This window comes from Nicotiana tomentosiformis, chromosome 12 (genome assembly GCF_000390325.3).
Source record: "Nicotiana tomentosiformis chromosome 12, ASM39032v3, whole genome shotgun sequence".
Lineage (NCBI taxonomy): Eukaryota > Viridiplantae > Streptophyta > Magnoliopsida > Solanales > Solanaceae > Nicotiana > Nicotiana tomentosiformis.
In genome coordinates, this window is record NC_090823.1 from 104464954 (window position 1) to 104488854 (window position 23901).

The 23901-nt window shown below is 36.9% G+C and overlaps 1 long non-coding RNA gene across 4 annotated transcripts; it reads right to left on the reverse strand.

Annotated features, from left to right (window-relative positions):
- Positions 1 to 287: 287 nt before the first annotated feature.
- Positions 288 to 17088, reverse strand: LOC104102629 (uncharacterized). Of its 4 annotated transcripts, none has more exons than XR_687735.4 (8): positions 16733 to 17088; positions 16585 to 16661; positions 7322 to 7449; positions 4715 to 4744; positions 3360 to 3392; positions 2162 to 2244; positions 692 to 776; positions 288 to 550 (listed from the first exon to the last, which is right to left on the reverse strand). It is a non-coding gene; the product is annotated as an uncharacterized lncRNA (long non-coding RNA). The 4 variants fall into 4 exon arrangements; XR_011413126.1 differs by having other exon boundaries at positions 7322 to 7386; positions 16733 to 16991; XR_687734.4 differs by lacking the exon at positions 7322 to 7449 and having other exon boundaries at positions 16800 to 16985.
- Between the last annotated feature and the right edge of the window lie 6813 nt (positions 17089 to 23901).

Here is a 23901-nt window from a genome sequence, read left to right on the forward strand (position 1 = left end):
GAAGTCACTACACCTTGGTCCATTTTGCTTTACAACTGATAGAAAACAACAGAAAATCCAATTATCTCTTCAATACAAAGATCTTATCACGGGGAGAACATGCGAGAAATATACAGCAACACGTTCAGAAAACAGTACAAAAAATGTTCAGACACAGAATTTAATTTAACTCGCACCTTAGACAAAATCAGAAGCAGAACCAATGAAAGCTGGAACTGCAAATATCATCGATCAATTACTTCGTAGATGTCACGGAGATGACTATTTGTTTGTTTTTTTTAAAAAAAAAATCTTGGACACTTGATATCTTTCTTTTCACCATAGTAACTCCACAAAAGATTGTACTCGAGCACAGGGCAAAGGTTCAATTCTTTGAATCAATGGAAAAAAGGGTGCATGGTCCAAGGTTTATTCCAGAAAGACTTGCCTTTATCAAACAGCCTAAGCAGGCTTCTCAGGTATTTGCCTCTCTAAATTCTGCAATAGCACTATGCCTTTCTTTCTTTGGGGCTTCAAGAAGAGAAGTGACGGCACGTTTCTATTCTTCTGCCTAACAAATCATTTTAGGATGTCAACCAATTAGTCGAGGAAATTTTAGTTTTAAATAAGAAAAAAGATGATATGCACATCTTGTGAAAAATGATGCATTAGCTCTTCATTTACAAAAGAGTAAGAAAATGACTGAGACCACCTTCTCTAACATAGCCATCAAATCACTGATCTCGTCCTTTTTGGCTTCAGATAGGTAGTGCATCATGACTTCTTCAGTATTACTCCTGCAAAATGACTAGCTATTACTAGAAGTTCGCTATATTTTCACAGGCATATAAGACTCCACGAAGCATTAGGACCGAAAGTAAATATACTAACACTTAAAAAAATAGAAGTCTTGTTCAATAGTATCAAAAGCCTCAACAACCATCAACATTCTGTCATTTAAAGAACCATGAAGAAGTTTGCATAATAGACAGATATAAACAGAATTGTATGTTTTAGTTTTACTAATTAAGAATTCAGTATCTGGATATGCAGTATCCACCATGACGATACCTTTACATAGAATTACATATTACTATCTATACCTATTGGTAGTGAAACGAGAATGCTTTTTCCTGCTCGTTTCTCCTTTTCCGGAGCTTGTAGTCCATGTTTTTCAGTTGACCATCCAGACCACACAATATCTAGCATGCACTAGACATTTACGACCTTAAGAGTTGTCCCAAGGATATGTATTATATTCAGAGATACTTTGAAAATCTATGCATAACCATATGCCTTCGTGATACACATGACAAATGTACAAGTCCATCTATTGAATAACATGGAAATTCACAAAAGAAGTCCAGTTCCAATTTCAAGAAATCAAGAATAGCCTGTGGAAGATAACTATTGTGCTAATAGTGAATCGGTACATTCACCATCAACAAATAGCTTCTACACTACAGAAAATCAATGCTACATTTTCGTTTATTTCCTCGCGTTTAAAGAGTTATAATAAGATATGATTCAACTTCTACTTAAACTTTCTCTTTCAGGCCAAATCCTTTGAGAAATTGGAAAACCAGTAGTCAACACATCTTTTGACTGTCATGGTGGTGTGCAAACTGTAAAGTTATTAAGGTATTAAAGTTGCGCTAGTGGATTGTACTGCACTTGGCAAAGTATAAAAGCTTTGTACTGCACTTGGCAAAGTATAAAAGCTAACAAGACAGTTCAGAGGTAGCATGGGAAGAAGAAGATGAGAAGAGGAACCAAAACCAGAGAAGCAGAAGTATAAACTATAAAGTATCTAGACAATTTTGATGCAAATTATAGTGTACAAGTGTCTGTTCTTCAGATACACCTACAGCACAAATCCTTCCCTAGAAGGTCATTTTTCTTGTTACACCACAGGATATATGCATGGGTTTGAAGAGGACTCAAAAACTTAGTACTCTATGTCACTTGTAACAAGAAAGACTACTATAGCACTAAGGATGTTCGTCACAGTTTTTTAGCACATATGCGCAGGTCCAGTTATCATCTAGAGTGGATTTCCTTCACGTGATGTGACCAAAACAGAAAAATCGAATTCCAGAAAGCTTTTTCTAAAACAATAGTGGGTAGAAGAAAACCATTCTAATCCTGCTTATGCAATTTTAAATAATGGAAGTAAGCATACTTCTCCAGAAACAAGGAGTTCAAGCTTTCTTCCAACCGTTGTTCTTCCACAAGCTCCTCCACCATGTTGAGAGTTGCTCCTGCCTACAAGTAGGAAACACGATCCCAAGGAAAACCATATCGCACACATTATTCCAACATAACAATCAAAACTCACATAAGCATTCCGGGTAAACATCATATCAAAAGAAATGGTATTGAAAAATGCAATTTTTCCTAATAAAAGAATTCAGTCAAGTGAAATGTGGACATAATTAACTTGTTGGAATCTGTCTTCTACAATATCAATTTGCATGCGCAATAAGTTACATAATCAAACGAATACATGAGGGAACCAAAGAATTTTTAAGGAAATTTATGGCCCCTTTAAAAATTCTCATACAGTTAATTTCCTTCTCTCTTATGAATCTCTTCTCCAATGGCATAACTAGGTTTTACAAGGCAGAGCTTTCCCAAACAGTTTCCAATACATGGAACCTTTGTTCTCATCAGGCATAATAGAATAAATGATCACAGTAAATGAAATTCTAACTGGAGGTCAGCTTACACTTAATCCATATGAAAGCAAAGCTTTATCTTAAAATCTCAACATTACAATGAGAGAGACTTCTAGGAAAGCACATTTGATAATCTAGACGTAAATTGGTAGATATTTTCTAAGAACTTCTCTTTTCTACAATATACAATCCTCAGTAATGCTCTATTATCTTCAGATTTTGTCCGGAAGAGGAGCAAGTGCAAGAAGAACTTATATCTCGGTCGAAAAGTACACATCCTGAAAAGTTACTAGTGCTGTGGTCAACTGAAGACCAGTTGGCACTTGGCAGTCCTCATAGACTGGGGGTGTAACTTTTGCAAATCATTATTCTTTCATTCACCTTACAATATGGACGCCAGGAGAATCTAATTTAGCTGTCAGCTAAACGGATAAGTACGCTCTTGAGGGACAGAAAACTAAATTTCACGTTTAAACTTAATCATAATTTTTGGAATTTTTCTTTCAAAACTATATTTTATTAGAAGTTGAAAGATGTTTTAGTAGAAGTGAGAAGGTAGAGTAGATCTTGCAGAATGCTTAGTTTTGAAGCAGCAAAGGGAGTATTTATTATGTAAGGTATATTCAATTTTTACTTCTCCAGAAATAGGATGCATATTTTCTCAGAATAACTTTAATAAACTAAGAAGCATATGATATGTACCTATGTCTCCTCGCATAAAGACTCAAATTCACCCTGCAACATTTGAAACAGACAATTCAACATTGCCCTTCCAATTAAAGGAGAGAATAACAAAATCTAACAAATAATATATTTGATATAGTCAACTCATATCTGTTCAATAATGAGAAGCTCCTCAAAATTCTATAAGTTCACTAGTAAACATGGAATAATACTTTGAAATAGCATTATAACTACAACAAAAATAAACCCAATAACAGGGTCATTAAACAAAACAAAAATGGAGAGACACTCTATCTGTATTCTCTTTCCACAAATCTATGTTGCGCGGACTCTCCAAAATGTAGCCGCACCCGTGTCGGATCCTTCAAAAATGTACTACTTTTGGAGGATCCGACACGTATCCGGCCACATTTTCGGAGAGTACGAGCAACATAGCCACAAATAAGAATTATTATCCAAATGAGCCCTGGTCACATTGAGAAGGAATGAAGATTTAATAAGAAGTTTCAAAAAAACGCACAGTGCATTTAACTATAATATACTAAACACAAACTAAAGATTCATTTCATGTATCAATTTTCCTTTTCCTTTGACGGAGAAGAGATAACTCATGAAACATGAAGAAAGCAAGAGTAGGCAGGACTTGGCATTGGTTATTTCCGTAATATTCCGAGTTCCAACTGATAATGAATCATGATATTATAGAGTAGAACATCTAAACGCTAGTATTCTTCAAACTCTCTCTAAGCAAGAAGCATCATGCCTGATCTACTGTTTCTTTAGGGATAAAAGCTAAACATCAGTTGAGCATATTGTGAAATAGAAATACCTGATATAGATAGACATCACAGACACAAACCATGTATTTGACAGGCTATTAATCAATAGTAACACTTAACAAGAGAATCAATTGAATAAGTATTCAATCACAAGTAAAGATTATGCTTGTAGTGTTTTAAAACGGATACATCAAACAGACCAAAGCCCTAGAACTAATGGAACAAAATCAAAGATGCTTGAGATTAGGAAGATTCATCAAAACTGCCGATTAAACAAGCACAACAATTATTACTAAACGAACCGAGATGATTGATAGCAATAAGTTGTACACGTCTTTATATTCTTCTATTAATTTATTTATTTACGAAGGTGGTGTTTAGGCTAGCTTGCGGGCACCTTCATTATTCCATTAGATATCTGCTACCTCCCATCAGCACAGCTACCACGTAACTCTGCCCACCAAAGATTACGCAGAAGGCTAGCTTTTCACCATAATGCATAACCTTCATTCTTTGTAATAACAATAATCATAATTTCGTGCATTAAATTTCACCCAGGGGAAAAGGGGCCATTAAATTGTATTCACGACATACCTCTATACTCTCGTACAAACAAGTAATCACCTGAAAGAGAATAAAACATTCATAGGAGAAGAAAATAATTAAGCTAGTCAAAAATATGTAAATAACTAGAATTAAGCTAAAAACAAGATTTAAATTATATACACTGACATTGTAAATAATATTTACACTACACGTTCAATTTAACCGAGTACAGCAAGATATTATTGTATTTTATAGGTTACTATAAGGCTTGCCATGAAGATTTACCTATTGTTGTAAGTCAATTTAACCTATCATGTAAAAATTTTATCAACCCGTCAATGCAATTTGACTTACAACAATAGGTTAACAGGAAGACCGGATGATGTAGCATCAATCACAGAGGGGGAGAAAGGCTGGAAAGACCTTTTGAGGAGTCTGAGGTACTGGAAGCAATCACAGGAAGTGCTCCAGACAAAGCTCTAGCCCCAGACAGGTATACTATGTCATTCTATCAAAAAACATGGGACGTAATCAAACATGACATTATGAGTGCTATCCAACATTTCCACCAAACCGGCCAGATGGTAAGATCATGTAATGCATCATTCATAGCCCTAGTCCCTAAAAAGAAAGAGGTTGTGGAACTGAGAGATTATAGACCAATCAGTCTAATTGGCCGTGTCTAAAAAATTGTTTCCAAGATCCTAGCAGAAAGGTTGAAGGGTGTGAAGGAAAGTTGGTATCGGGACATCAGAATGCTTTCATCAAATCAAGACTGATCATAGATGTAGCATTGTTAGCTAATGAGGTTCTGGATTGGAAGTTGAAATCAAGGCAGCCTGGTCTTCTGTTCAAATTGGCTATTGAAAAAGCCTTTGATCAACTAAATTGGTCATATCTCATCACTGTTCTGAGGAAAATGGATTTGGGAGAAGTCTGGATTGGGTGGATCAAATTTAGTATTGCAACAGTTAAATACTCTATTTTGATCGATGGTGGGCCTGTTGGTTTCTTTTCTCCTCAGAAAGGTCTCAAACAAGGTGATCCTCTCTCTCCATTTCTATATATCCTAGCTATGAAGGGTCTTAGCAAAATGATTGACAAAGCAAAGCAGCTGCACTGGATGGAAGGATTTAGGGTGGGGAATGATGCACATAATTCAGTCTCAGTCTCACATCTTCTCTATGCAGATGACACTCTCATATTCTGTGGGGCTGAGAGATCACAAGTAATGTACCTGAACCTCACACTTATGATTTTTGAAGCCATATCAGGTTTACAAATGAACAAGTCAAAAAGCACAATTTATCCTTTCAATGATGTTCCTGATCTGGAAGAGCTATCCGATGTAATGTGTTGTAGTGTGGGATCCTTTTCCACTGCATACCTAGGCCTACCATTGGGAGCGTCATACAAATCACAAGGAATCTGGAGTGGGGTTATTGAGAAGTTTGAGAAAAGATTGGCCTCCTGAAAAATGCAGTATCTCTCCATTTGGGGGGGGGGGGGGGTTTGGTAGATTAATGCTTATTAACAATGTGTTGGATAGTATTCCTACTTACTTCATGTCATTATTCCCAATTCCTAATGAAATGGCATTGGAATATAATTTGGAGGACCCTGGTTTGTGGAAATCAGTGATTAATGCTAAACATGGTGTGAGGAACAACTGGTGCACAAAACTTAGCAGATCACCTCATGGTACAAGCCTATGGAAACACAACAACAGCAACAACAAACCCAGTGAGTTCCCACAAGTGGGGTCTGGGGAGGGTAGTGTGTACGCAGACCTTACCCCTACCCTGGGAGGGCAGAGAGGTTGTTTCCGATAGACCCTCGGCTAAAGAGACAACAAGAGGTAACAACAACAAGACATTTAAGAAAACCGAAGCGAAAGAATGCAATCAAACAGTAGGCTACAAGACATGAGTATGATCTGGAAATTTAAAATGTATATCTTTTTAATATATTTTTCCTTAGTAAAGAACAGTACGGCAATTTAACTATAATTAGATATTTGATCTTCTCTTCCTCATAATCTTTACTTTTCCAGACTAGACATACAATATGCCAAAGATTTTTTTAAAAGTTAAAGGATTTTATATACAGAGCACAAAGCTGACGAAGTCTAACAGTCAATATGCCAAAGAAAATTAATGGTTCAATTTAGGTAAGTATAAAAATCTCAAATATATTCTCCATTTTTCAACATCCTGAACATGTTAAAGAATCAATTGCAATCTACAGTCTATATTTCCTTGTCCAATAAACCTCATCTTTCCGGGCCATCTTCACAATTCTTCTAACTGCATGAGTACAATAAAATGGACTATGCACTTATTCGGCACATAAGACCATAACTTAAGATGGAGGATGCACTTGTTCAGGGGAAAATAAGCTCAAACTCCATCTCTCCACTCCACAAAGCTTTAAATTATAATAAAGTAAGAGCCCTTCATTTCAAGTGGGTTTTGCTAACCCAGAACTATGTGCCTCGAAATAGACATGTCATACTAACGAAAGAAAAGAAGTTATCTGAAATTGAATCAAACTAGCAACCCCTTCTTCCCCTCGGCCCCTTTTTAGACGTATATTAGAGCATGCCTACCCGTCATGAAATATAAATCAAACTGATTACCCATTTTTACGTCTCACCTTCATACGCCGCTCTCTTAAAGAGAGTAATCCAGCTCCAGTACATATTGCCTTGATATCAGCTCCTGAAAACTCATCCTTGGTCATAACAAATTCTTCCAAGTTGACATCATCAGCCAAAGTCATTCCTTTTTTTTTTTTTTTTGAGAAGGTAACATATTAGTATATATAATAAAATTAGATTACAAAGCAGTATAGTCCTATATAGTTACAAGGAGAGTTGAAGCCTGAGTTCCTAAGTCTTAACCTATCATAAGTAATCTAAAATCTCATAAATAAATTCAGCTTCTTGTAAGTACTCCTGTTTACACCAAAAATAAAATAGGACTAAACAATTCATCTTCAACTTCTCAATGGAACTTCTGTTATCTTCAAAACATCTCTGGTTTCTCTCTTTCCAGATTGTCCACCAAATGCAAGCTGGGACAATCTTCCATCTCTCTTTGTGTCCTGAAAGGTTACCGTCTCAGTTCCAACAAGCTAGGACTTCCTGGAATCTCCTTGGCATGATCCACCTGATTCCCCTCAAATTAATGAATATCTTCCATAATTGAACTGTCATTCTACAGTGTAAAAAGAGATGATTGATTATCTCGGCCTCTTCACCACATAAATAACATCTGGAACATAACGGAAAACCCCTCTTAATAAGATTGTCTTGAGTCAAAACTGCCTCTTTTGCCAATAACCATGTGAAGCATGCTACCTTGTATGGGATTTTAACTTTCCATATCATCTTCCAAGGCCAACAATCAATCTGATTGTTTGAAAGGTTAAACTCCTTATATGCTAAGTTCACAAAAAAAATTCCTTGTGCGTTATCCACTCTGGTTGAAAGCCCCCTGAATTGTTCCAGGGTATTATAGAACTCTGTTAGCATGTCCACCTCCCAGTCATTCAATAGTCTTCGGAAGCTAAGATTCCATCCTGGATTGCCCCATACTTCTCTCACGCATGCTCTCTGTTGTTGATTCAGATTGTAAATATCTGGAAAGAGTTGTTTCAATGGCCTTTGCCCTAGCCATTTGTCATCCCAAAAGGATGTTTTCATACCATCTCCTACTTTGAAACTGGACTTATTGATGAGCATGGGCCATAAGTTTCTTATGGATTTCCACAAACTGACTCCATAGGTGCTATTCACAGCTTTAGTAGTCCATTTACCATCCATCCCATATTTTATCTTGATAGCATCCCTCCACAAGGACTGTTCTTCAGCATCAAATCTCCATAGCCATTTCATCATCAGGCTTTGGTTTTGGATTCTCAAATTCTTGATTCCCAGACCATCTTCCTTCTTACTTGTTGTAAGAGTACTCCATTTTGCCAAGTGCATTTTCTTTGTGTCACTATTTCCTTGCCAAAGGAAATTTCTTCTGATAGCATCCAGCTTCTTCACAACACTGACAGGAATCGGAAACAGAGACATCATATAGGTAGGTAAAGCATCAAGAACACTATTTATCAAAATCAATCTTCCACCTAGAGAGAGATATAGGTTCTTCCAATTGACTAGTTTTTTTTCACACTTCTCAATCACTCCATTCCAAATCCCTTTTGATTTACTCCTTGCCCCCAGTGGCATACCCAAGTAGATTGTTGGCAATACTCCTACTTTACCCCCTAAAATTGCAGCCAGATGGTGAATCTCATTAACTTCATTAACTGGGTAAAGGTAACTTTTACTCCAATTAATGTGTAATCCTGAAGTGGCTTCAAAGAGAATGAAAATTACTCTCAGTACTTTCAGGTTATCTCTATCAGCATCACAAAAAACTAAAGTATCATCAGCATATTGTAAATGAGAGATCTCCAGATTGTAGGCAACCCTGGGATTCACAATAAAACCCCTAATCCAACTGTTGGTCTGTGCTGTTTTTATCAAATCATTTAAACCCTCCATGGCTAGGATGAATAAGAAAGGTGATAGGAGATCCCCCTGTCCAAGACCTCTCTCAGATGCAAAGAATCCAGTCGGTGAGCCATTTATCAAGATTGAAAATTTAACTGTGCTAGTACAAAACCTGATCCAATTAATCCATCTGCCACCAAACCCTATTTTCTCAAGCACCCCCCCCCCCCCGCCCCAAAGGAATTTCCAATTGAGATGGTCGTAAGCCTTTTCCGTGTCTAATTTGCATAATATACCAGGTTTCTTACTCTTTATCCTTGCATCTACACATTCATTTGCTATAAGGATGGCATCCATTATCTGTCTTCCTTTTATGAAGGCCATCTGTTAGGCATCCACCACCTTATGTACCACTTTTTTAAGTCTCTCTGTTAAAAGTTTTGAAATAATTTTGTAAACACAACCTATTAGGCTAATAGGTCTAAAATCCTTCAACTCTTTGGCACCCATCTTCTTGGGAATTAATGCTATGAAAGTAGTATTAAAACTTTTTTCAAAGAAACCTTGTTCATGGAAATTCTGGATGGTAGCAACCACTTCCACCCTCACCACCTCCCAAAAATGTATAAAGAAAGCCATAGAATATCCATCTGGACCAGGGGCCTTATCCCCTGCACAAGCCTTCACACTTTCCCATATTTCCTGTTCTTCAAAAGAATTTTGCAGCATCTGATTTTCCTCTGCACTAATCATAGGGCATTCTCTGAAACTAGCATGTGGTCTCCATTCCTCTGATTCTGCATAATGTTTTTGATAAAAGGAAACTATCTCCTTTTAATGTCTGCTGGATCTTTTAAAGTAATCCCTTCTGCTGCAATTTGATCAATATAGTTGTATCTTTTATGGGCATTTGCAGTTTTATAAAAGAACTTAGTATTGCTATCTCCTTCCTGTGCCCTAGATCTTTGCCTCCAAGCCACCTTCTCATGTTTAGCATTTTCCTCAAACTCCACAGATAGGACAGCCCTTAGGTGTACTTCTTCATCATTTAATATTCTTTGCTCTTGTATCTCTTCCAATTCAGCTAGTTGTGTAAGGATATTTTGTCTCTGCAGTTCCAAATTACCCTGCAAAGATCTGTTCCACTCTTTAAGTTTCTTCTTCGGGGCTTTCAATTTAAAAGCAAGGATATAATCAGGTCGTCCTTCACAAGAGAAAGAGTCTCACCAATCTTTAAACCTTTCTCTGAAACCCTTTGTTTGCAGCCACGAATTTTCAAACTTAAAATAAGACTTCGTTGGCTCCTAGTTCCCACACTCTAGTAACAATGGTGAGTGATCAGAAGTGACTCTATAGAGAATAGATTGTTTTATGTTCTTGAAAGCTGCTACCCACTCTTCAGAGATAAGAATTCTATCAATTCTAGCTGCTATATCATGTCTTTCCCCCTTCTTCCATGTGAACCTTCCTCCTGAAAGGTGAAGATCTTCCAATTCCATATCCTCAATAAACTCAGAGAAATCAAACATTCCTCTAGTGAATCTGTTACAATTCTTCTTCTCATAAGGGAATCTCACAGTGTTGAAATCCCCACATAACACCCATGGCCAGTAAAAAGACTCATGGCTGCCCCCAATTCCCACCAAACTTCTTCCATATCCTTCCTATCATTTGGAGCATACACACTTAGATAAGTGTCATGTGAAGTCCTGGTTTTTACCGATGAATTTGCAAGTAATACAATGAGATCCTAAGCTACTGATCTCCCCCTCCCAAATTCTGTTGTCCCACAACATGATTATGCCCCCCCTAGTCCCACTAGCTTCTAACTGTGCAAATTTCACCCATTTGTTTGCCCATAGCTCTTTAACTACGTTCCTTACGTCCCCTTCTAATTTGGATTCTTGAAAGCAAAAAACGTCTGCTCTCCAACTTTGAATCAAGCTCTTGATCACATCCCTCTTTTTCTTACGGTTCAACCCCCTCACGTTCCATGAGACAGTGTTTACCTTCATCAATTCTGGATAAGTGCGACACCTCCCTTGCTTCGTGTGTCATTGCTTTTAAAATTGCTACCAATGTCCAGTCTCTTCAATTCTTTTGAGATTTTCTTCTTAGGCATGTCGGGTAACAATGAACATGTGTGCTCAAGGGTACTGCCTCTTCAATTGTCAGGCCATTCACTTCGCACATCTCTCTCATCTACATGTTGCCCTCTTCTTGATTCTCTGTTGTTGTAAAACAATCAGCTGAAATAACGGACATAGGCTCTTCATCCTTTGATAAATCACTTTGGAATTCCCCATTGTCTCTTTCTTTTGCTTCTCTCTGTTTCTTTCGGTGTTATTGCTTTAAGAAGTATCGGTGTTTGGGTCTCCTGCGGTGGAAGAGATTCATTAGCCATAATCTCCTCATTTAAAATATCTATCTTGGACTCTGCAGGGATCTCATTAATAGATTCTGAGATGCATTGGGCTAAAATATCTGGGCCCAAAGATTTTGTAATATTATTATGGCCCAAATCCTCACTACAGATCAAGTGGGTAATCTTCTCACGTGTATGGTCACGTGATTTATTAAAGTATTCAAAACCTTTTGAACAACCCACGTGCCCTAACACTTTTTCAGTATCTTGAGCCCCTCCCTTGCCAGTTGTATTGTCCTTTGAAACCCAACGGTCCAAAGCTATCAACCCATCTTCTCTGGTTCGGCCCTTACCGGTGACTCGCACCAAATCTGAATCGTGAAAGTTGTTCCTTCACATTCCACGTCCACTGCCTTCGGAATAGCGCCACCATCTCCTTTAACTTTCAACCTTGCCCATTTTAGATGATTTCGAAGCTCTATCTCTTCTTCTGTTTGGATCCGGCCACCACAATAATCTCCAACTGCTGCAAACACTTTCTACGACCACAAATGAAGTGGGAGACCAACTAGCCTGATCCATGTGTGATACACTTCTTCGACTGCCGGAACAGTGCCTGCCATCGGAGACCACCATTGTAGTTTGAACTTGTGACGCTTCCAAAACCATTCTCCTCTGAGGACATGTTTTGCAACTGTCTTCGAAGCAAATTCGAAGAGAAATCTGTTGTCACCCATTTCATAAATGTTGATTGTATGCTCTTGCTTCCATGAACTACTAGCCCATCGCCGAATTTCTGGTAAAGTGATGATATCAGAGATCTCTTTTAGAAAACTACCAACTATGCTCCTGCTGAGAAGTTCATTCTGGGTGGTGCAGTGATCTCCAGATATGTGAATGCTGCCCCACCTTTCTTGGACAGTAGCTTCATTAATTTCCCTCGATGTCCATTTGCTTCTTCTGACAGTTTCCGAGTATGGAAGGTCTTCTTTAGTAGTTTTTGGAATAATAGTTGTTGTCTTTTGTCTGGTGCAATAAATGAATTTTTCTATTTTCGTTGTAATATCTGTCCAGCCTGCATTGAATGCTATTTCAGGAATAATAATTACCGATCTTCTTTTCCCTTGGATGCTTATGATGCTTATATAACGCCCCTGTTTGTTGTAGTTCCTTGAACAGAAGATCTGTGAGAAATGGTCATGAAGCTTTCATCTTCTCATTGAGTACCCCTTCATCTTCGAAGCCTCCTTAATGGCATAGCACAGCCACTCCATCGTTTTCTGGTTGAAATAAGTTCTTATCATGTTTTTGTCTCGTTCTGTCCAGTCATACCATACCTCTGCCCTCGATTCATTCCTGGTAATGTCATAAGACTTGAAACCTATTGCAAAATAAATTGTGTTTCCATCCACAACTGTTACTAAGATCTTAACTGAGAGAACACGGAAAAAAGTTGTAAACAGAGATCACAGTGGGTGAAAACTGAGCTTCAGGAACAACTGAAGAGAATTCCGGTGGAATGGTACACCGGAAAAAGTAGATCTACAATCCTAGGAAGTAGGAGAGAGGAAAACCTTGAAAAGTGTGCCTGAGAGCATTTTTTTCAAAAATGCCAAAGTCATTCTTGATGTGTGTATCTGGAAAATGCACCTCCTTGTTTTAATATCTGGAAGAGGGAACTCAATTTTCCTGTCTATCCTTCCAGGCCGAAGCATGGCAGGATCCAGACACTCAATTTTATTGGTTACAAGAATCACCTTAACATCTCCTCTGGAATCAAAGCCATCTAACTGGTTCAGCAGCTCCAGCATAGTCCTCTGAATCTCTCGTTCACCACTTTAATATGTAATATGCTCCACTAAATACTACAGTAGTTTGTTTTAGTTCGTCCCAGGAATTAAAAAGGGACTTCACGGCTTTCAAATACAACAAGGGACTAAAATCTATGTTGCTCGGACTCTCCGAAAATGTCTCTGGGTGCGTGTCGGATCCTCCAAAAGTATGGGTGCGGCAGCATTTTGGAGAATCTGCGCAACATAAACTAAAATAGACAGATATCATCACGAGTGCTGATACTTGTGCTCCAAGAAGTTAGTTCCCATGCTCCGTCAACACTGAAATACAGCATGCCTTATACCAACATTGAAAAGTACGTGGCAATCAAATGATGTTTCATTTCGTTCTCTGTTTTGGGACCAGTGTCACAACCCAAAACCATCAATTCCCTCCTCCAATATGAAAACTGTGGTGAAATCCCACCCCGCCAACAAAATCCCTAATCCCTCTCCTCTTTCTCCTTTGTTACAGCCCTTCCCTCGGCACCTTTCCACACCTCTGACCAGTGGATCCTATTAGGTCTTCATTCTTTGCACATTAGACTCAGATACTTTTAAAGTCAAAATGGCATTGGAGCACAACCCTAGTCCAACCATGTCATGTCCGACCAATTTCTCCTCACGCAACCCTGTAGCCCCTCTTGGTAAAACTCTCACACACTAGCACCCATTGCCCCATCACAAATTTTTTCTTCAGTTGATTGAAATCAAACCTTGAAGATAGTTCCTTTTCTACCAAGGAAGTAGTGTGGTTTCTGGGACCACCAATATACTGCAAAGTGAATCTCTAAGGTATAGTTGTATAGAAGCCAGCTAGATTTTTTGCAAGCTTAAATGCTATATACTCATTGCATCTGTTTGATACCTTTTATTTAATCCACTTACTTTATCACCAAAAAAAAAATCTCTAAGGTACAGTGGGAAGTTCACATGTAAATGGAGTGGAGGAACAAATTTCCGGAGCACAAAAATCAGCGTTGTGTTATCATTTCTTTCATGTCCTCCAAAATTTGAAACAAATCTAATATGAGGCAGCAGAATTGTGTTTTCACAAAATGGTCGTACGATACTTTGCAATATTAAACATCAAATCCTTGATGGAGAAAAAATAAAATAACTATTGACCATTTAATCTCAAGATGCATGAAGTCTGAGATGTTTCTTGACGAAGATAGGCAGACAGAGAGCCTTGTCTAGATGCCAGTGTTAGTCTATTAGTAGCGCAATCAGAAAATTAACACAGAGAAAAAGAAACACTCCGTCCTTCCAAACTCGAAGTAAACTAGCTAACAGCAGTATGGTACGTCCTCGGCAAAGACCAAAACTCATGGTGGGTGACATCTAGACATACAAATATGGAAATCTGTATTGTTCTCATATATATATATATATATATATATATATATATAACTGTTCTTAATTTAAAAAATGAGGACAGTTGGAAAACAACGAACTTTTAAAATTGTATCAGACCACTACTTTTTGCCATGTTATAGAAACAAAATCTTGATCATCAGAAATTGACCAGACAAGAAAAGGTTCAGGCCTAAGTTTGCTCCTAAAGACATGTTAGGAACAGCGAAAAGTAAAATATAGAGAGCACATTCTGAAAACAGATAAAAATTATACTTTGCAACTTTCCATAGGCCTATGGAAACACATATCCAGTTAATGGGATGAGTTCCAACTTAACTCAAAACTCAAGTTAGGGAGTGGAACACTCATCAAGTTTTGAAAAGACAAGTGGCCGGGAACAATGACACTAAAAAATGAATTTCCAAATTTGTACCTACTGGCAATAGATCAAGAATCGACTGTAGAACAATGTTGGCAGAACAGCTCTTGGGACCCTCAATTCAGGAGACATTTTCAAGATTGGGAGATTAATGAACTAATGGAATTGCTGGCCAAGCTAGCACAGATTGCTGTCAAACGCCAACTGAAGGACAAACTGGAATGGGGGGACTCTAAGGAGGGGAAACTTAGAGTGAAGAAAGCATATGCACACTTATGCTCCAACAATGATCTGATAAACAATTGGCCGTGGAAACTAATTAGGAGAACAAAACTGCCTCCTAAAGTGATTTGTTTCAGCTGGGTTGCCTTAAATGAAGCATGCCTCACACAAGACAACCTCAGCAGATGGAGTATACCAACAGTGAATAGGTGCTACATGTGCAATTTGGATTCTGAAAGTGTTAGACATCTCTTTTTGCATTGTCCTTTAGCATGTGATATTTGGAACATGTTCCTCTCTATTTTTGGACTAGCCTGGGTCAAGCCTAACAGCATCAAGGAAGCATATGAATGTTGGTGTTCATGGAGAGTTGGTAAATCCATCAAAAAGAAATTGGGTAACGGTGCCTGCTGCTATCTTTGGGTGCATCTGGAATGAAAGGAACCGTAGATGTTTTGATGGGATCTCAACTCCGACTCATGTAGTCAGAGAAAAATGCTTATTGAATTAGTTTAGTTGGCTAAATCAGGCACCTGAAACTAATTGTGTTCAATTTTTTGATTGTGTCTGCTCCTTAGTGATAGAATACTTTTTTTGTGTATATGAGCAGACACCATCTCTCTTAATTCAAATCTTTTGCCTGCATCTGCTGGATGCTTTTAATGAATTCTCCTTACTTCATCAAAATTTATAGTGTATACAACTTAAACTCAAAAGGATTTCAGTTATATCGGCTGACAATGTAAATAACGTTTACACCACATGTCAATTTCTATACACATGAACTTAAACTCAAAAAGGATTTAAGTTATAGCATAATCTAAGAATGCCACATGAATGTAAATAAGTTTACACGGAACTTAAACTCAAAAACAAATCGCGATATCTCCAAACTCCAGTGATGAATTTTACCTTACTTAACGAATAAGTCCAATTTCCAATTACAACAACAACAGCAACAATAACAACCCAGTAAAATCCCACTAATGGGGTCTGGGGAGGGTAGTGTGTACGCAGACCTTACCCTTACCCCGAAGGAGTAGAGAGGCGGTTTCCGAAAGACCCTCGGCTCAAAAAATAATAAGACAAAATGATAAAATGACAAAAAGGAAACAATATTAGTATCACAACAACAATCATAACCAATGAAGCTTTTAGTATCACAATTTCCAATTAGATATTCTAAATTTCTCAAATTCTGAAGCTTTTAGAAAATATTTTAAAAAAACGAATAGAATAAGAATAAAAGCTGACCTGAAAATATAACCAATGAAGGCGTTCAACTTCTGCTGGAGCGAAATTGGGGAAAGTTTTACCAAATTTCTTCAATTCTTCATCAAAAAAGAAGACAATAATTAAAGCAGTGGTTTTAGGGCAAAAAAAGAAAAGTTTATTATTGTACCTCTCTAGAACAAGAAGTTAACAAGGTGCGCACTCCAATCACAAAATCTTTCTTCAAATTCGAGTACCTTGTTCCTGGAACTGTGGTTAATTCACTTGTGTTCTCCATTTTCAGCAATGATAGGAGATCGGAATTTTGATTTTTATAAAGCTTCGACTTTATATCCGTTTGGTATATTTGGTCAGAATTATTGGATTTGCAGGTTTGGACCAGTTTTGGACGCCCTTTCAAACGTAATTATTATATAAAGGAGATATTTCAAAGAATCCCATCAATTAAAGGGGTGAATTGCACAAATAGCCTTTTTGAGGTCACTCTTTAATTTTTGTTTCTTTTTTTAAAAACAATTTTTGCAAATGCTTTCCGTATTGAATTCAATTCGTATAAAACTTCAGGCATGAGCAACTATTTCATGCACTAAAAACGGAGAAGGGAATGATCTCTATCATAGCTGCAAAGATTCAACATCAATTTTTGCTAGTTCAAAATATTCAACATTTTATACCAGAAATCAAATCATGTATATATAAATAATACGTAATTTATAGCAAGATTTATTTTCTTTATTCCTTAAACAAAACGACCCTTTATATTCGTTTAGGTCGTTTAATTTGATCTGTACACAAAGTTCTCACCATTAATATTCATATCACCATAACTAGGCCCCAATTGACCTCTATTAGCGTAAGCTAAGTAATTCAGACTCTCCCTTTGACCCATTAACAATTGAACACCAGGAACTTTTTGGGTGATTTTGACAAATATTCCAATTTCAATTGGGTCCATATTTTTATACAAATACCAAAAAGAAGTGTTCATGTACGGAAACAAAAAATTACAGTTGTGGACTGCCAAACCTAATTTCATACCCAAATATTTGAAGTTCGGACTGTACACGCTATATGCCAACTTCAGACATTTGAGTCGCGAGTTAGGCTTGATAGTCCCCAACTTCAAACCCGTATGTGAAGTTTGACTATTCTTTAAGTACGAATCCTAAATACGGCCTTTTGTGCACCTTGCCCACCGAATTTGGCTATTACAAATAATTATACATGTCATGATCGAGGCCTTTTGATGTTAACTTGGGGAGACTGACGTGAATGGCCCGGGGGGCTGGTCTTAGCAGAATGTCCCCAAAATTGACGGTATTTAAAAAATGGCTTCTGAACCCGCACACAGCTTTTCAGAAATTTCTCTACCAGGTTAAATTATTTATTGAAGTCTACCTGATTGTTATACTTTTGCTCTTCAAGAATTCTCTATCGGATTGATAGAATTGATGTTATTATTACTTTACCTATATGTTATGTTATTCATTGAAGTCTACACGATTATCATATTGTTGCTCTTCAGGGATTTTCTATCAGGTTGGTAAAGTTAGTGATATATTTACTCTACATATATGTTAAGTTATTCACTGAAGTCTACCCGATTGACATACCTTTTTAGGGTTATTTTAACAAAGTGTTTTTAGAATTTACAACTTTAATTTCGATTAAACCATCTCAAATCTACTCCAAATATTCTCAAATTTAAAATAAAGCTTTCAAATGCCAATACAAACAATTCCCAACCACCATTTTATTCAAATAACACCAAATCAAAAAGACTCACGTTGTCTTTTTCAACATTTTGTAAGGTTTTGAGATTTTTATAGTAAATCACCAAAATTTGTGTTTCAACTAAAATTTTAAACATAAATTATTAATATCCAAATAATTTTAATAATAGTCGATCACTAACTTCTACTTTATACTACCAAATAAGAATTTTAAGCTTTAAAAATTGAAGAACTATAGTGTTTAAGTCAAAAGCGGAAATATTTTATTAGGACCATAAAAAATGGAACATTTTTTCACAGGGGCGGATGTAGCACACCGGTGACGGGTTCTATTTAACCCATAACTTTTGACACGTAGTATAAATTAATGTGTAAAAATTTACTTAAATTATAATAAATAGTAGATGGAACCCATAGTTTCAAAAATATAATAGGTTCAATACTAAGAACCTTAAACGTTGAGCCGATAAAATTTAAATTCTGAATTCGCCTATGTTTTTCCATGCTTGTATAATAACTTTACGACATATAGTTTGAAAACACAAAAAGTGAGGTATAAACCTGGCAGCATGAATGTCACGACCCCAAATTAACCCTCCGTAAAGTGTCGTGATGGCACCTAGTCTTTACGACTAGGTAAGCCTACTATTGCGAAAAATATAAAGGAAACACAACATTTTTAGGATAAACAATATATTATAAATAGCCAAGAGTAGTACCACTCGGCATATACAAAATAATTTTTCAAGACCCGAAATATCACTAAGTCACAAGCTGCTATAATCTCTGTAACTCTATACAAAAGTTTGAGGATAATAAAGAAAGTATCTAGGCGAGGGAGTAGAAGGGGACTCCGAAGATCTGCGGACGCAAGCAGAAGTACCTTGAAGTCTCCTAGAATCAGCAGCACGTACTAACCCCGAGGCTGATAGCTCGCACCTGGATCTGCACACGAAAATATGTGCAGGGAAGGGCATGAGTACACCACAATGGTACCTAGTAAGTGCCAAGCCTAACCTCGGTCGAGTAGTGACGAGATCAGGTCAAGGCCCTACCGGAGTAAATATAATAAATTAAATAGTAAAAGATATAAATAGAATTTACGGTAACACAGTTAAAGAAATTTTCGAAAATTTAACAGTTAAGGGAGCCCTCGGCTCAAAATAAGGTAAACACAGTGGAAAATCTCTCGGGATACCGTCCCGAAGTTTTAAATAAATATGCAGTACATCGGGATCTCCCGGAATACGTCCGTAGTCCCAAAGTAAATATGCAGTCCTGGGGGATCTCCCGGAATACGTTCGTAGTCCCAAAGAAAATATGCAGTACAGGGGGATCTCCCGGAATACGTCCTTAGTCCCAAAGTAAATATGCAGTACAGGGGGATCTCCCGGAATACGTCCGTAGTCCCAATTTAAATATGCAACGCAAGATGAAATGACAGGTATGACATCGAGTTATACAGTTTATACTGGACACAGATAAGGCAAACAAGGACTTAACTGAACATGACGCTCAGAATGTCAATTAGGCAGTTAAAACACGTAAGCATGCTTTTCTAGTCTAAACTACACAATTAAACATATTAGTACAATTAATAAGAGAAGCAATTTATGATTTAAAAAGGTTAAACATGATTTTTGCAATAATAGCCTATGTACGTACTCGTCACCTCACGTACACGGCGCCCACACACCAAATAATATCAAGATATCCTAAGGGGAAAGTCCCCAACACAAGGTTAGGCAAGCCACTTACCTCGAACCGCTCAAATCAACCTAATATCACGTTTTTGCCACGAGTATCCGACTCCAAATGGCCCGAATCTATTCAAAACAGTACAATACCATCAATACACGCTAATGGAATGAATCCCACAAGAAAAACTATAAAATTAGGCCAAAACCCAAATTGGCTCAAACCCGGGCCCCGGGGCCCACGTCTCGAAACCCGACAAAATTTACGAAACTAGAAAGCTCATTCACTCACGAGTCTAACCATATCAAATTTACTAAAATCCGACACCAAATGGTCCTCCAATCCACAATTCAAACTGCCAAATCCCTAGTCTCCAACTTCTAATTTCCACCTTAAATACACATTAACTAGGTGGAAAAATACATGGCAAGGCAAGATTATTGACCAAAAATAAGCACAAGGAACTTACCTCAAGAAATGCCTCGAAAATGCTCTCAAAAATCGCCCTAACCCGAGTTTGCAAAGCCAAAAAATGATAAAAACCGCAAAGCCCTTCGGTTTTAATCACTGCCCAGGTATTTCCGCACCTGCGGAACCTGGGCTCGCACCTGCCGGTGCGCTTGTGCGAAAAACGTGCGCAACTCACTTACCACCTCTGCCTTCGCACCTGCGACGGAAGGGCCGCACTTGCGCACTCGCGCCTGCGGACGTCCCTTTCGCTTCTGCGCATTTGCGGGCATCGCAGATGCGGAACTTCCTCGCACCTGCGACCCCAAGCTAACTCTCGACTTTCTCGCATCTGCGCCTGCAAGCCACACTTCTGCGAGGCCGCACCTGCGGACTCCCCACCGCAGGTGCGAAAATACCAAAACCAGCAAAAATCAGAAATTCCTCTAAGTCCAAGCTTTCACCCGTTAAGCATCTGAAACATACCCGAGACCCCCGGGACCTCGACCAAACATACCAACTAATCCTAAAACACCATACGAACTTAATCGAGCTCTCAAATCCCATCAAACAACGCTAAAATCACGAATCACCCTCCAATTCAAACTTAAAGAACTTGAAACTTCAAAATTCTACAACCGATGTCGAAACCTATCAAATCACGTCCGATTGACCTCAAATTTTGCGCACAAGTTATAATCAGCAATACGGACTTACTCCAACTTCAAGAATCGGGAAACGACCCCGATATCAAAAATTTCACTACCGGCCCAAAACTCCAAAAAATCGACTTTCGCCATTTCAAGCCTAAATGAGCTACGAACCTCCAAAATACAATCCGGACACGCTCCTAAACCCAAAATCACCTAACGGAGCTAACGAAACCAACGTAATTCCATTCCGGAGTCGTCTTCACATAGTTCCGACTATGGTCCAAATCCTAGGGCTTAAGCTCTCATTTAGGGACTAAGTGTCCCAAAATAATCCGAAACTCAAAACCAATTATCCCGGCAAGTCACAATAGCAGAAAAAGATTTAGGAAAAGCAGTTAATAGGGGATCGGGGCTATTACTCTCAAAACGACTGGCCGGGTCGTTACAATGAAAAACTCCTAACACCTGATTGAATGGTTTGAATGGAGAACCTAGTTCAAAGGTGATATTAAACTCCCCAAGATCCTTGAGGTCAGAAGCCAAAAGAGCATAATGATAAGGATAAAACCTGCAACGTCTCCTACGAGTGAGGTTGAAGGACTCGTACTAAGAAGTGCGTCTCCTAGGATTAATGATTCAGATTAGGAAGTACGTCTCCTATTAGAATGACTCAAACTAAGAAGTGTCTCCTACGAGTGAGGTTGAAAGACTCGGACTAGGAAGTACGTCTCCTAGGATTGGTAGTTTAGATTAGGAAGTGTGTCTCCTATTGAAATGACTCAAACTAGGCATTTGGTAAACAAAGTTAAACGTGATGAAAGGAAAAAACTAGTATACCTTAAATCCTTGATAAACTTATCTAAGTTTTAATACGAAGAAGTCATTTTATGTAAATTGAATCGTATAAAATGTTCATTTTAGTTTAATCAAAAGCAATGCACGACTCGGATTAGTCGGGCCCCAAAAGCCGATACGGACGTCGGATAGGAAAATTATATATTTAGAAAAAACATTCACAAGTCAGCTTTTCCAGTATCTATATATATATATATATATATATATATATATATATATATATATATATATATATATATATATATATAAAGTTTGCATTGTAGTTAAGTCAAGTGGCAAGCTACTATAAAGCCACTTGGCAATTTAGGATAATATCTATAATAAAATTTAATTCAAATTGAAAAGTAAGATATTTTTATTCATATAAATGGAAAGATAGTAAATAAGATTCTTTTGAATCTAAATGGAAAGAAAGTGAATATTTTTCTAAATATACAACCTATTGCCATATTTTAAATAATTATAAAGACAAAATGGAGGTATTCTCAGCACATTTTACTTGCTTCTAATAATATTTATATTTATATCTATATCTATATTATTATTATTATTATTATTATTATTATTATTATTATTATTATTATTATTATTATTAAAGGAATAAAGTTTGTGTTGTAGTTAAATCAAGTGGTAAGCTACTATAAAGCCACTTGGCAATGTACTTCAAGTTGATTTAAAAATTTAATCTTTATATCATGCTAAAGTTCGTATTGTATTTAAGCCAAGTGGCAAGCTACTATAAAGCCACTTGGCAATTTACTTCAAATTGATTTAAAAATTTAATCTTTATATTATGCTCAATTGGCCTTTTAGGTTGAGAATCAAAATGTGCAATGTATGTAGTTTGGATTCGAACAATTTTAAGCGATTCTCAAACAGACAATGGCCATGGGCATGCAGTTTGATTCTATCAATTTTAATGCAGGTCCAGTAATGTTATAAGGGAGATAAATAAATTATGAATGCACAAAAAATAGGAGGAACCGATGTCAAGATATACAAGAATACATTTCGTGGGAATAATATTTTTAAGTATGAAACTACTCCGACATCAGCTGAATTAAATGATACAGTACATGAAATTAATTATCCAATATTTTATAGCTTATCTTATATCTCAGTTGTTTGAAAGCAATACGTAGAGTTTTAAATTTTTTCTATCAATGCTAAAATTTTCTATTCTAAATTAGATAGGAATGGGGAGCATGCATTTTTCTCTGAAAGCTCAGGTATGGACTATGACTTTTTAGTCCGTTGTTGATATTTATATTCTCACAAAATCTTTAAACTAATTGATTGAGCAGTTGTTGCAGTCGATATATACATGCATGTAAATTAGAATAAAATATATTTGAACAGAGTGAAAATATAGAAAAATATATTTGCAGTATTTGAGATTGCTATTTATACAAAATAAAGCGACTACAAAAGTCAAAGGTAAGTTAATTTAATTAAAAATTACCGGCCAAGCCGTAAGAACTCATCTTCTTTTAGGACATATGCATGGCAAAATAGAAATACTGAAAGTACGTTAAAAGTTTATTTAATGGAAAAACATCAATTCTTACTAAATAAATTGCTAAATAATATTAAAATTCATAACGTTGAAGAGGTTTATCGAATATTCCTACTTACAAATAGTGATTTGAATTGCCCACTATGTCTCAAAGATGTCATTTAAATTGTTGAAAGCAAATTGACTTTAATTGTGTGGTTAAAGTTGAAGTTACATTAAAATTATTGAGCAAATTCTGATCCAATTGGTCTATATGTTGATAACTCCCAAAAACGAGAATAAATTGGTTGTCAATAAATCATCAAATATGTACATATTAGTTTGTCTTTCAACATGAAAATAGTGAATGTAATAAATTGTGTAACTTTAGGTTGATATAAGTTGATGTTGTAAGAGGTACTTTTGTTGAAATAATAATAGAATATATTTTTTTGTA